The sequence below is a fragment of the Bombina bombina genome, chromosome 2, assembly GCF_027579735.1.
Source record: "Bombina bombina isolate aBomBom1 chromosome 2, aBomBom1.pri, whole genome shotgun sequence".
Classification (NCBI taxonomy): Eukaryota; Metazoa; Chordata; class Amphibia; order Anura; family Bombinatoridae; genus Bombina; species Bombina bombina.
This window is the reverse complement of record NC_069500.1, coordinates 563,152,216-563,164,565: the sequence shown is the minus strand read 5'-3', so window position 1 is coordinate 563,164,565 and position 12,350 is coordinate 563,152,216.

Here is a 12,350-nt window from a genome sequence, read left to right as displayed (position 1 = left end):
CTTTTTTCTTCAAAAACTTACCTTTTCATTCTGGCAGCCACTCCAGCGATTCCCACAGCCATCGGAAGCCTCTGCAGATGTCAGAAATGGCGAGTCCGGCTTCCTCCAATCACGGCTTCCCCCCCCCCCCGGGGGAATCTTGGCCTGATGCAACGCTGTGATTGGAGTTAGCCGGATTCGGAATCGTCATTTTGGATCCGCGAAGATGGCTTGCGACGGGCGGAGGAAGTTTTGGAGCGGCTGCCAGGATGAAAAGGTAAGTTTTTGAAGAAAACGAGTGAAATGTAATTTTTGATGAATTAAAGTGCCTTTGTTTTTAATAGGATTATTAAAAAACGGGCACTAATTCATCAAAATTTACCTTCACTTTAAGTGATTCTCACACTGAGCTATTCCCTTCTTCTGATTGGTTAATTAGTAATAACTTAGAGGGACATGCCAGGCAACCTACACTCTGCTATTTAGGAAAACAGAAGGACAAAATATAACAGTGAATAAAATAAATAAAAGTGTTTTTTGTTTGTGTGTTTTAAACATTTACTTAGCAGCTCACTTCAGTAACCAGAAGACCAGTAACCAAAAAAAAAGCAGCTAATCATTTTTCCTATTAAAATGTATGTAAATGAGAGCAGTGTGTGTGTGAAGACATGCTCAGTTTATGCTGCTGATGTCACTGATCATGTGACTGTTTATGCATGCTAAAGCAGGGTGACCATATACAGGACACCAGAGAGAGAGAAAAAAAAACAGTTTCAAAGTCATGGAGGAGACAAATATTGTTTGCACATTTTGAGCAGTCTGTGCTTCCGATAAATCATTAATCTCATGAGATATAATAATTTTGGAGCATTTTGCAGAAACCACTGGATAAAGCACTGGACAGGGGAAGAACAGTGCCCAGGCGGCATTGCATCCCTATTGTATGATACAGTATCTAGAGTAATATGCTGGGATTAGACCATTTTAAAGTGTAAAATATTTTTTTAAAGTAATAAAACATATTGGTCTCATTTTAAAGCATGTGTAAAGGAACACAAAGCACATCCAAGATTCATATTTTATTAAAATAATTCACAAACAAACATGCACTATATAATGTCTTATAACAAGTACATTGCTCACCCCCTGCATCCTACTACAAATCACAATAGTCTTTTGGAAAAGGGACCGCTGGTAGCTTCTTGGTAGATCTGAAACTAGTGTGATTATGACTCCCATATCTACGCTCTCCTGAGAAGCTGTTCCAAGTTGGCATGAAGGGACAATACAACAGGACTGTTCGTTTTAAAATAACTATCCCTAATATACTTTGAATTTTCTAATTAATTTATATAAGACTAGTCCAAATCCTAGTTAGGAAGAAGCGTTATTATTACTATATATGGACATTTATTGAACTATTGTCCATATTGGGCATATTGCACTTTATATTGGCATTATGCACAGCTAACCAATAAGGATTATTTAAAAAATATCCTATAAAAAAGGAGACAGGTACAGACCCACACTGAGGAGCTCACATAAGGATGTATGGGTCGTTGGCTGCTAATGGGTGGCTGCCCTGGGTAGGATGATTTCACATTCTCAGGTTTTCTCTTGGTGTATTCTGTCCATTTGATTCATGGTACTTTGTAAATATGACACCAGCATCTTAGTTAAAACCCCAAAAATGTATTTCATGATTCAGGCAGAACATATAATTTTAAATAACTTTCCATTTTACTTTTATTATCAAATTTCCTTCCTTCTCTGCTTCCCTCTCTTGGAATACTTTGTTAAAAAAGCAAATCTTATGTCTCTGCACCCTCAACCTGAAGTCTGTAAGCTCTTCGGAGCAGGGCCCTCTTCCTCTTGTACTAGATCTGTATAGTCTGTTATGTTTTTGTATTTTATCACAAACCCTTGTTTTTGTATACCTCTATCTCTGTTCCCAGCTCTATGGAATTTTGTGGCGCTATACAAATAAATGATAATAATATTAGTAGTATACCCAAACTGATCAATACAGATCAGGTGGGCTTCGTCCCAGAAATAGAGGCGCGGGACAATACTAATATCTAAATAATATCATATGTCAAAACTAATAAAATACCGGCGGTAATAGTCTCCACAGATGCTGAAAAAGCATTTGATAGGGTAAATTGGCAATTTCTAAAAGCGGTCATGCAAAAAATGAAATTCGGCAACACATTTATAACACAATTTTTTTCCCTATACACATACCCCACAGCCAAAGTAAAGGTCAATGGTCTTCTGTCAGACAAATTCCGTATAGGAAATGGGGCGAGGCAGGGGTGCCCACTATCCCCCGTTCTCTCCGGGTTAACCATTGAGGCTCTAGCGCAAAAAATTAGAAGCAACGAACAGGTCACCGGTGTCCTGATCTGCAACATCGACCATAAGTTAGCGTTGTACGCAGACAATGTCCTCCTTACACTTACAAATGTAGAATCAACCCTACCAAAAGCAATGGATATGTTTCGGGAGTTTGGACAGGTGTCCAACTTCTTGGTAAACACAACTAAATCTGAAATATTAAATTTAACCTACAATGATAGAACATTAAATCTACTGCTCCAAGACTGCCCCCTAAGGAGACAAGACTCCAAGCTTAAGTACCTGGGAATCTACCTGGCCCCAGACACAAGGGTCGTATTTCAGGCAAACTATAAAAAACTTGAGGAAACCCTGGTAGCGGACCTTTCCAGCTGGAAGAATAAGTCTATATCATGGGTGGGTAGTATAAACGTAATAAAAATGAATGTCCTCCCCAGAATACTATATTTATTACAGACAATACCTCTACCTCTCCCTCCTACATACTTAAATTGGATACAATCATTGGTAGAACAATTCATATGGCAGGGAATCAGACCGTGAATTGCGAAGCGGACAATGTACTTACCTAGAGAAAAGGGGGGGTTGGGGGTACCCAACGTACACACATATAAGGTAGCTATAGCATTACACAGACTGATAGATTGGTGCACAAACAACACGCACAAGCAATGGGCTCAACTCGACAGACACATATTAGGGCTTAGCAATGCCGGGATTGTGGCATGGGCCCCTAATAAACAAAGACCAAACATAATACAACAATATCCAATATTGACGGAATTTTTCACAACATGAGACAAATTGACAAACACATCCACAAATATATCAAATATACCATCCCCAATGTTATCCCTCAGCAACAACACCGCACTACCGTGGAACTATACAGATAGCCAAACAGAGCTAGGGAACCATATCAGAAATAGAGCTGTAGCAATATTTTTCCAGGACAAGAAAATAAGGGCACTGCAAGACATAAAGAAAAAAAAAAACATCCTGACATAAACATGAACTGGTTCTCGTATAAGCAGATGCGCCATTACCTTGACACACATCCTCACAGGCAGCAGCTAACCAGAAAGTTAATATCCTTTGAAAATCTGTGCCACCAGGATAATACTCCCAGACATGCAATATCCGTGCTATACAAACAAATAGTATCTAAAGACGAACAACAGCTCCCAACATACACCAAAGCATGGGAAAAGGAATTAGGAATAAATATAACACTCAGTGAGTGGCATAGAGCCTTTATAGCAACTAAGAAATCTTCAATATCCACAAGGGTATTAAAATCCAATTATAAATTCCATACAAGATGGTATCTCACGCCTAGCAGGTTACACAAGATTTATAAAACAGCGAGCAACATGTGCTGGAGAGGGTGTGGGGAATCCCACACACATATGGTGGAAATGCGACAAACTAGACACATTTTGGGTGGAAGTATTAAAGCAAATGACCCGTTAATCCTTCTTTTCATGGCAATCCCCAAACTCAATAATGACACAGCAAAAACATTGCTGATATTACTAATCAATAGAGCTAAAACACTAATCCCGAAATATTGGAAAACAAAAACAGTGCCCACTGTCTCAGAATGGAGGGCACAAGTAGAAAACCTATTACAATTGGAAAGATATCACCATCTAAAATCAGACACCACAGGAACACATGAACTAATGGTAGACATGTGGAGGCAATACTCACCTAACGCACGACACATGAGCTACAGTAAAGCAAGTACATAAAGACACTCAATTTCCATGGCATGTAAAGTAAGCAGGTACATAACACACACCATGTAGATACCGTGTAATATAGAGAGTTAACTTCAAATAGAATGCAAATGTTGTAGAAGTACGATTTTACAGGTCTGCCACACAAGAACACTCTACAACGGACATTTAAATAGCAGACAAATCACCTGAGACCTCATCATTGACTGGTACCCACGGCCGTGGGTAATTTGATTTAACTTGTGCCTCAGGCTGGACTGGGTTGACTGTAATGATTGTATGTTGCTTTTGAACATGTAACACTCTGTTAACTTATTGTTTGATAACAAACAAAGAAACTTTAAAAAAAAATTAATAATAATAATAAAAATAATAATAATAGTAGCTATAATAATAGTAATATCTAGGTGGATCAGGAGCTGCAATGCACTACTGGGAGCTAACTGCTGACTGGTGGCTGCATGTATATGCCTGTCGTAATTGGCTCACCCAGTATGTTCAGCTAGCTCCCACTAGTGCATTGATGCTCCTTCAACAAAGGATACAAAAAAATAAAGCAAATTGGAAAGTTGTTTAAAGGTGCATGCTGTCTAAATCATGAAAGAAAAATGTGATTTTTTTTTATGTCCCTTTAAATTTTAATTTGGTACCTCTCTGTATTTCTTGTTCCTCATCTGTGAGAACTACTTTATATCAGAAGCAGGTGGGGTGGGAGCAAGTGCAGCAACAGAAACCCTGGAGATGCAAATAAAACAAGAAGGGTGGTGCATGCGCTGGTTGCACAGGGAGTGGCAGAGTAGATTCCACTAGCAGGGGGTGTCAATCCACCCGATTGTATTCGATCGTGTTGATTTCTGTCGATTTCTATCTGCCGCCTCAGAGCAGGCAGACAGGCTTGTTAAATATGTCCCATGGACTCATTGCAGTATATATGCTTTTCCATAGATACAGGTATCATTTTTGGTGTTAAATTGTGTTTCTTTGTAAAACTAAAAAGTTTAAAGGGACATGTTACCCTAATGCTAAATCTCTTGAAAGTGATGCAGCATATCTGTAAAAAGCTGACAAGAAAATATTACATGGACATCTCTAAGTAAAAAATGAAGATATTTTACCTCAAACCAGAGTAAGTGCTTTGTAAGCAGTCATCCTTCAGCTAATGTTATCTGCATGGTGAGAAAAACAAACAAGATCCAATTAGCATCAAAATGCTGCGTTCACACTTTGCTTTACTGTGATCTCATGAAATTTCACCATAACCTCACAAGATTTTATTTTAAACTCTCTTAAACTGAGGAGGGAAATAAAATGACTGTGCTGCACATGTCAGATGCACACAGATGCAAGTCCAGGGCAATTATTCTAATGATGCTTAAACTCCCTTAACTATTCAAGGCATTATCACGATCAACCAAGAACACCTACTTTAAGGAAGATGCAAGAGTGGAAGATATCATTTTCCGATTGCATGGATGACACAACAGGATATGAGAGAAGAAATTCTGACTATAGGAACCAACCACGTCAGGAAAATAACTACACAAACTCATATCAAAGGCCTAATTGGAGAAAAGAATATCATAATAACCCTAACAGATTCTACCATATCCAATATGAAAATGATAACCAACAGATACATGAAAGAAGACAATATCATTCTGTCTCTACATCACAACAGCATTTAAACAACTCTAAAGAATCAAACCCAGCCTCTACCTCTGACCTGTCTTTTTTAGGGGCATATCCCCTACCCCCCAGAGAGAAAGAAAAAGAAAGAACAGCAATAAAAAGGAAGAACATAGACTCAGAAGAACCAAAAAGCCCTACCCAAGAAAAAAGACCCATAGAGGAAAAAGAGGGGGCATCAAATTAAGAGGACGAAGAAAACAACATCCAGACATAGGCCCCTCAAACCTAACCCCACAAGCATCATATTCAGACCAAACAAAATATAAGAACAAAGTGAAAGGCATATATAACCTAAGTTCAATAGAACGGTCTGCAAAGGAAGAATCCATACTAACATATGGTCTGAGTTTCGCACCCACAAAATGTCTAGATAAATTCCAGACATTTATCAGTGTAAAAGAGTTTGTCAGAAAATGAATGCTTAAACTGCATTTTTTAAAATCACCAATTGAACAAAACTATATACCACCAAAGACCTCTGTAAACAACAAGTTTGCACATACAACTTTAAAACCAAGATCCACATTCTATCCTATCAGCAGCAAGGGATGTGCAATTGAAACCTTTGAGATGAACGTATGTTACAACATTAAAAATCTAAGTCATAACAAACTTAAGAGAGTAAAATATAATTTATCAAAGTCCCAATTTGACACTATCAAAAAACTTGAAAGCAACCACAGTCTGACTATAAAACCAGCGGACAAAGGAGGTGGCATAGTTGTCATGAATAGGAGTGACTATGACGAAGAATGCAAAAGATCAATTCATCATGGCCACATGCGATGTAAAATCACTTTATACTAATATTCCCCATGAAGGAGGTATTGAAGCAGTGAATTTTTTTCCTTCAGAAAGACCCAGATATACCAGAAGCACAACACACTTTTATTCTTGACAGTATAAATTATATTTTAACCCACAATTATTTTAGCAATGAGAATAAGTTTTATCAACAATTATGTGTGGACGGCAATGGGGACCAGGTTCGTGCCGAGCTACGCAAATCTTTATATGGGCAAGTGGGAACAAATATTTTGGGTTTCCTGCCCAGCCAGCGCGGACCTGGTCAAGTATGTAAGATATATCGATGACATCTTTTTAATCTGGAGAGGCACACTTGAGGATTTACAATACAAAATTAAGGTAATGAACAAGAACATGATGAATCTACAATTCACCTATGAATTCAGTAAGAACAAGATTAACATTCTGGATCTGAAAATAGAGATCATAGATGGGCAAATAGAGACATCGACCTTCTTCAAGGAGGTTGATTGTAACAATTACATTCATAGTCTGAGCTGCCATCATGCCACTTGGAAAGCAAATATCCCAAAAGGCCAATTGCTGAGGGTGAGAAAAAACTGTTCCAACCCTAAAAGATGGGAGGAACAAGCCAACATCTTAAAACAAATATTTTTAGATAGGGGATATAAGTAAGAAATTCTGGATGGGAAGATCGAAGAAGTCAGGAAAGTGGACCGTAAAGATCTTATAAAATATAAGAACAAGCAGGTTAAACAACATCAAGACAATACCATTGATGTCCCAATGATCACTGAATATTGTGAGAACAAACACATTATAGAAAAAAAATTCAAGCGACATTGGCCATTACTAAAAGAGGATGACACAATTGGAGAAAAACTGACTCTCCATCCAAAATTCATATATAGGAAAACTAATAACTTAAGAAACATGCTAGCTCCAAGTATCCATAGACAAAAAAGGCAAAACATGACAAACACATTTGGTAAGGATATCAGAGGTTTTTACCCTTGCCCAAGTTCTAAGGCATGTAAAAATGGTTTGAAAACTAACCATTTATTTTCATGTTCCAAAAAAGAGAAATATAACATTCACAGTTTGGTTAGCTGTGGAGACAGAGTTGTCATCTATCTGATACAATGGCCCTGTGGTTTACAATATGTAGGACAGACCTCTAGAATGTTAAGGGACAGAATCAGAGAGCATATATTATGCCTAGAAAAAAAGAATATAGACACTGCACTATATAAGCACTTTACACTAAAACATGGTGGGAATATTAAAGATTTCAAATTCTTTGGGATTCAAAAAATAAATAGAAATTGGAGAGGAGGCAATTACGAACAGAAATTACTTTTTAACAAATCCAAATGGATATTCACTCTAGATTGCTTGTATCCAAAAGGACTCAATAATAGAGAAGATCTATCACACCTTTTACAACTTAGGAAGTAACCAGATAAAAATAGGTGCCCCCTATGAACTACATTGGGAAGGTTAACAAAGGACAATATCACTTGATAAGTCACCTAATCCTGTTACTAGGGAAGGTCTAGATTAAAAAATAGTAAGTTTGACACTATTTATTATTCTTCCATTTCGCCACATAAATTGACCTCTGTCTTTTTTACTGATGTCACCCAATTTTACTGATAAGTCACCTAATATTGTAACTTGGGAAGGTTTAGATCCACAAACAATGAGTTTGAGACTATTTATTCATTTATTTATTTAATATTCCTCCATCTCTCTACACAAATCAACCTTTTTTTTATCAGACATCTACACTAAAGATTTTAACTACCCCCACATGTACTTAATCTGTCTATTGTATTTGATACTAATTTTAAGTCAATTGTTACTTTAATTTTGGAATATATATTGTTTTCTACCTAGCTGTGGTTCTACAAATTAAATTAGAATGTATCCTCTCCTTTAATCTACATAATATGTATGTACTTCTGTCATTTTTTACATGTAATTTTTAAATATGAAATTTCTAAAGCTCATTGTACGGTTTTACCTGCTATGCCTACATTTTTTTATATGTTTAACATACTTTATTTCATTTCTAAATTATACTAATTTACGGTACTATTATGATGTTTTAACTAAATGCTCCAACATTACTTGACTCACATATCTATTTAATAGTCCATCTATGAGCACACTTAGATCCTATATAAACATTACCAAGAGATGTTGGTGCATATAGCAATGTTGATTATTTGTTGTTTATACAAAATCTAGAGTAGAGCATACAAAGTCATTGAAATGCCTCTGCTAGTAATACAACACATCAAAATTGCCCCATTTTAACAAAACTTGTCACGCAACCAGTATATTTAAAAATCCGGCAAAATCGAAACCGGAAATTAATTTCCGGATATGACTTCATATACCCGATACCGGATGTGATGTGACCAAACGGTAGATGTAAACAAAACTTGACGATCATCATAAAAGGCCAAAAAAGGAATACTTATCTTATGAAAAGAAACATGAAATCGATAGAGGGGCATTGTTAATACTAAACCAGTATTGCTATAAATAACAATATACAACATATAAATTAATATAATTAATATAAAAAATGGACAAAAAAAACCCTTCTAAAAAACAGGTTGCCCATACCCACAATTCATCCCATATGAGCGGTCCTTAAGGAAGTAACATTTTTGGCGCCCAAACACTAACAGGTTATTGGATTAATTACCCTATATAAAGCAACATATTTCACTAAGTTATACAGTCTTGAAAAAGGCCTGTTATCAGGCCGAAACACGTCGACATCTAACTGATAATTACTGATAATTACTGATACCCTTAATAAGGTGTTTTCAAATTTTCTACAGTATTGTTTTCTTTACCCTTTTTTCCACAGGAACCTTTAGATATACTACAACAACTAATGGGATTTCAAAATACAAGTTATCACTAACCAATTACCTCCACTTTTCTATCACTTAACACATTTGATCACATTTAACTCCCCCTTTTTATTGGGAGCATTTTATTAGATTTTTCTAATTTTTCTATTTTTTCTAATTTTTCTAACAAATTTTGTATTTTTGTATTTTTGCATTTTTATTATTTTGGATTATTGGATATCACATTTTTTACGTTTTTTTAACACAAAACAACTAAAGAGTATTTCTTTCACCAAAGATTATTTATTTGGACACTTCAACGTATTCACTATTTTGGACACATATATCATACTTAAAATATTGGGACTATCCTATTTATTGGGATTTTCTAATTGGACTGTTTGTAAACATCCTTATCTGGGACACTTACCTCAAGAAACATTATTTAATAACAACTCTTCTTTCAAAAATGTTGTGGTTTTAAAACATTTGTGAATATATTTTTATTATCTATTTTTTATCTGTATTCATGGATCCATGATTTTTAATATGTTCTAAATTTTGTTTTATATCTTGTTTGTGATATATATCATTGTATAAAACTGTAACACCATATACTCTCACCTCTGCCTTATTGGCGCTCACTTCTTTTATCCACTTAAACTCCCTTTACAATGGAGTGCAAAATTACAATGAAATTTCAAGGTAAAATTGCTTTCTTTTTTACATAGATATGCCCTTGTGAATTTTTTTAGTTAAAGGGACACTAAACCCAATTTTTTTTTTCTTTTATGATTCAGATAGAGCATGCAATTTTAAGCAACTTTCTAATTTACTCCTATTATCAAATTTTCTTTGTTCTCTTGCTATCTTTATTTAAAAAAACAGGAATGTAATGCATAGGAGCTGGCCCATTTTTGGTTGAGAACCTGGGTTATGCTTGCTTATTGGTGGGTAAATGTAAGCCTCCAATGAGCAAGCACTATCCATGGTGCTGAACCCAAAATGGGCTGGCTGCTAAGATTTACATTCCTGCTTTTAAAATAAAGATAGCAAGAGAATGAAGAAAAATTGATAATAGGAGTAAATTAGAAAGCTGCTTAAAATGTCATGCTCTATCTGAATCATGAAAGACAAAAAATAGGTTCAGTGTCCCTTTAAGATATGCTTTATCGTGTTCAAGTGCTTCAGTATTTGGTTAGCATATCCCTTTAACAAATATATATTTTTTTATTTATATATATATATATATATATATATATATATATATATATATATATATATATATATATACTGTATATAAAACGTGATTAACGTTGGCATGGGTGTCATTTTCTGTTCCACAGTCCCAATTTATGTTTAATGACATAAATGATTTCTATTATTGAATCCAATACCATGTCCATTTGTTACTCCTTACCTTCTGCAGATATAAACTCTGAACCAAAATATTAAAGGAACACAAAAGTGTATATATATATATATATATATATATATATATATATATATATATATATATATATATATATATATACACACTTTTGTGTTCCTTTAAAAAAAATATATATATATATATATATATTTTTTTTTTTTTTGCCGCATTAAAAATAGGGCATTTTGAAAATGTGTTATAGTGTTTTCTTTTTGTAAAACATATTCCTATACTGAGAAAAAAAGGTTTGATACTTGTGAGGCATTACAAAAAAGAAACAAAGTCTCCGAGTATAGTAAATGTAACAGTGTATTGAAGCCATTACCTTTGCAACATGCAGTGCTAATACTCAAGTGTATGGCAGAAGGGGCTAACGATACTGTCCTTATCGCCAGTTGTAATATAGGAATATGGGAAGAATACAAACATCCAAATTAGTGTTATGTCCCAGCAGCACATTTATTTCTGCATCGGTATGTAACTTAATACAAAGTTTGTCACTTGCAGGGAAAGGCAATCTGGACTCCGCTCTCAGCCACTCCGCAAAACACAGTGGGACTCGCAACCGGCGGCACACACTCCCATGTCAATAAGTCCTGCCTACCTTATGTGTCATATAATTATGATTATGAAAGCAAACAAATGAATATAGCAAGTAAAAGTTACTGTGGTGCTTTCTAGCTGTACGGACCTGTTCCGATGTTATCCTCCTTAGAACTGCCTTGTTTCCTCTCATCTGCCAGTATCCACCTCAGGATCCTCACACCCGCACTGTTCAGCTTCTCTTAGTACACCGATCAACCCCTCCTCCTGGGATGACGTCAGAGCCACCTGTAGCCCTCAGCAATATATCAAATTTGCAATTATAAAATACTGACGCTACAGGCCCCCACAGGTAGTTATATCCATGAGATAGGGTTGCAAGCTATTAAATACTAGTTAAAGCAGTAGCAGCCAAAATATATTATAAGGATGGTATAGTTTGGACATAAATTAGAAAGATACAACCCTGTACAAAGATTTGTAAACGAATGTAGGTATATTACTATACCCACTACAATGTGTACAAACAAGGTCTTTATTAAGAGAAACTATCCTAAATAGAAATAGGTAAACAGATGTCAGTATAACAATATAACTATACAGATGAAAAAAACTATCCTAAAGAAAAACTATATATATGTATTAAAGTGAATATAAATTTTGATGCGAAAGTGCCCGTTTTTTTAAAATTCGATTAAAAACAGGGGCACTTTAATTCATCAAAATTTACATTTCATTCCTGTTGTGAAAAAAAACTTACCTTTTAAACTTGACAGCAGCTCCAGCTTCCTCCACCCGTTGCAAAGCCTCTTCCTGGGTCTAAAATGAGGAATCCGGCTTCCTGCAATCACGGTGTTGAATCAGACACTGATTCTCCCGGGGGTGGGGGGGAGGGGGGAATCCGTGATTGGAGGATGACCTATCCATCATTTCTGACATCAGAAATGGCTTGCGACAACTGGAGGA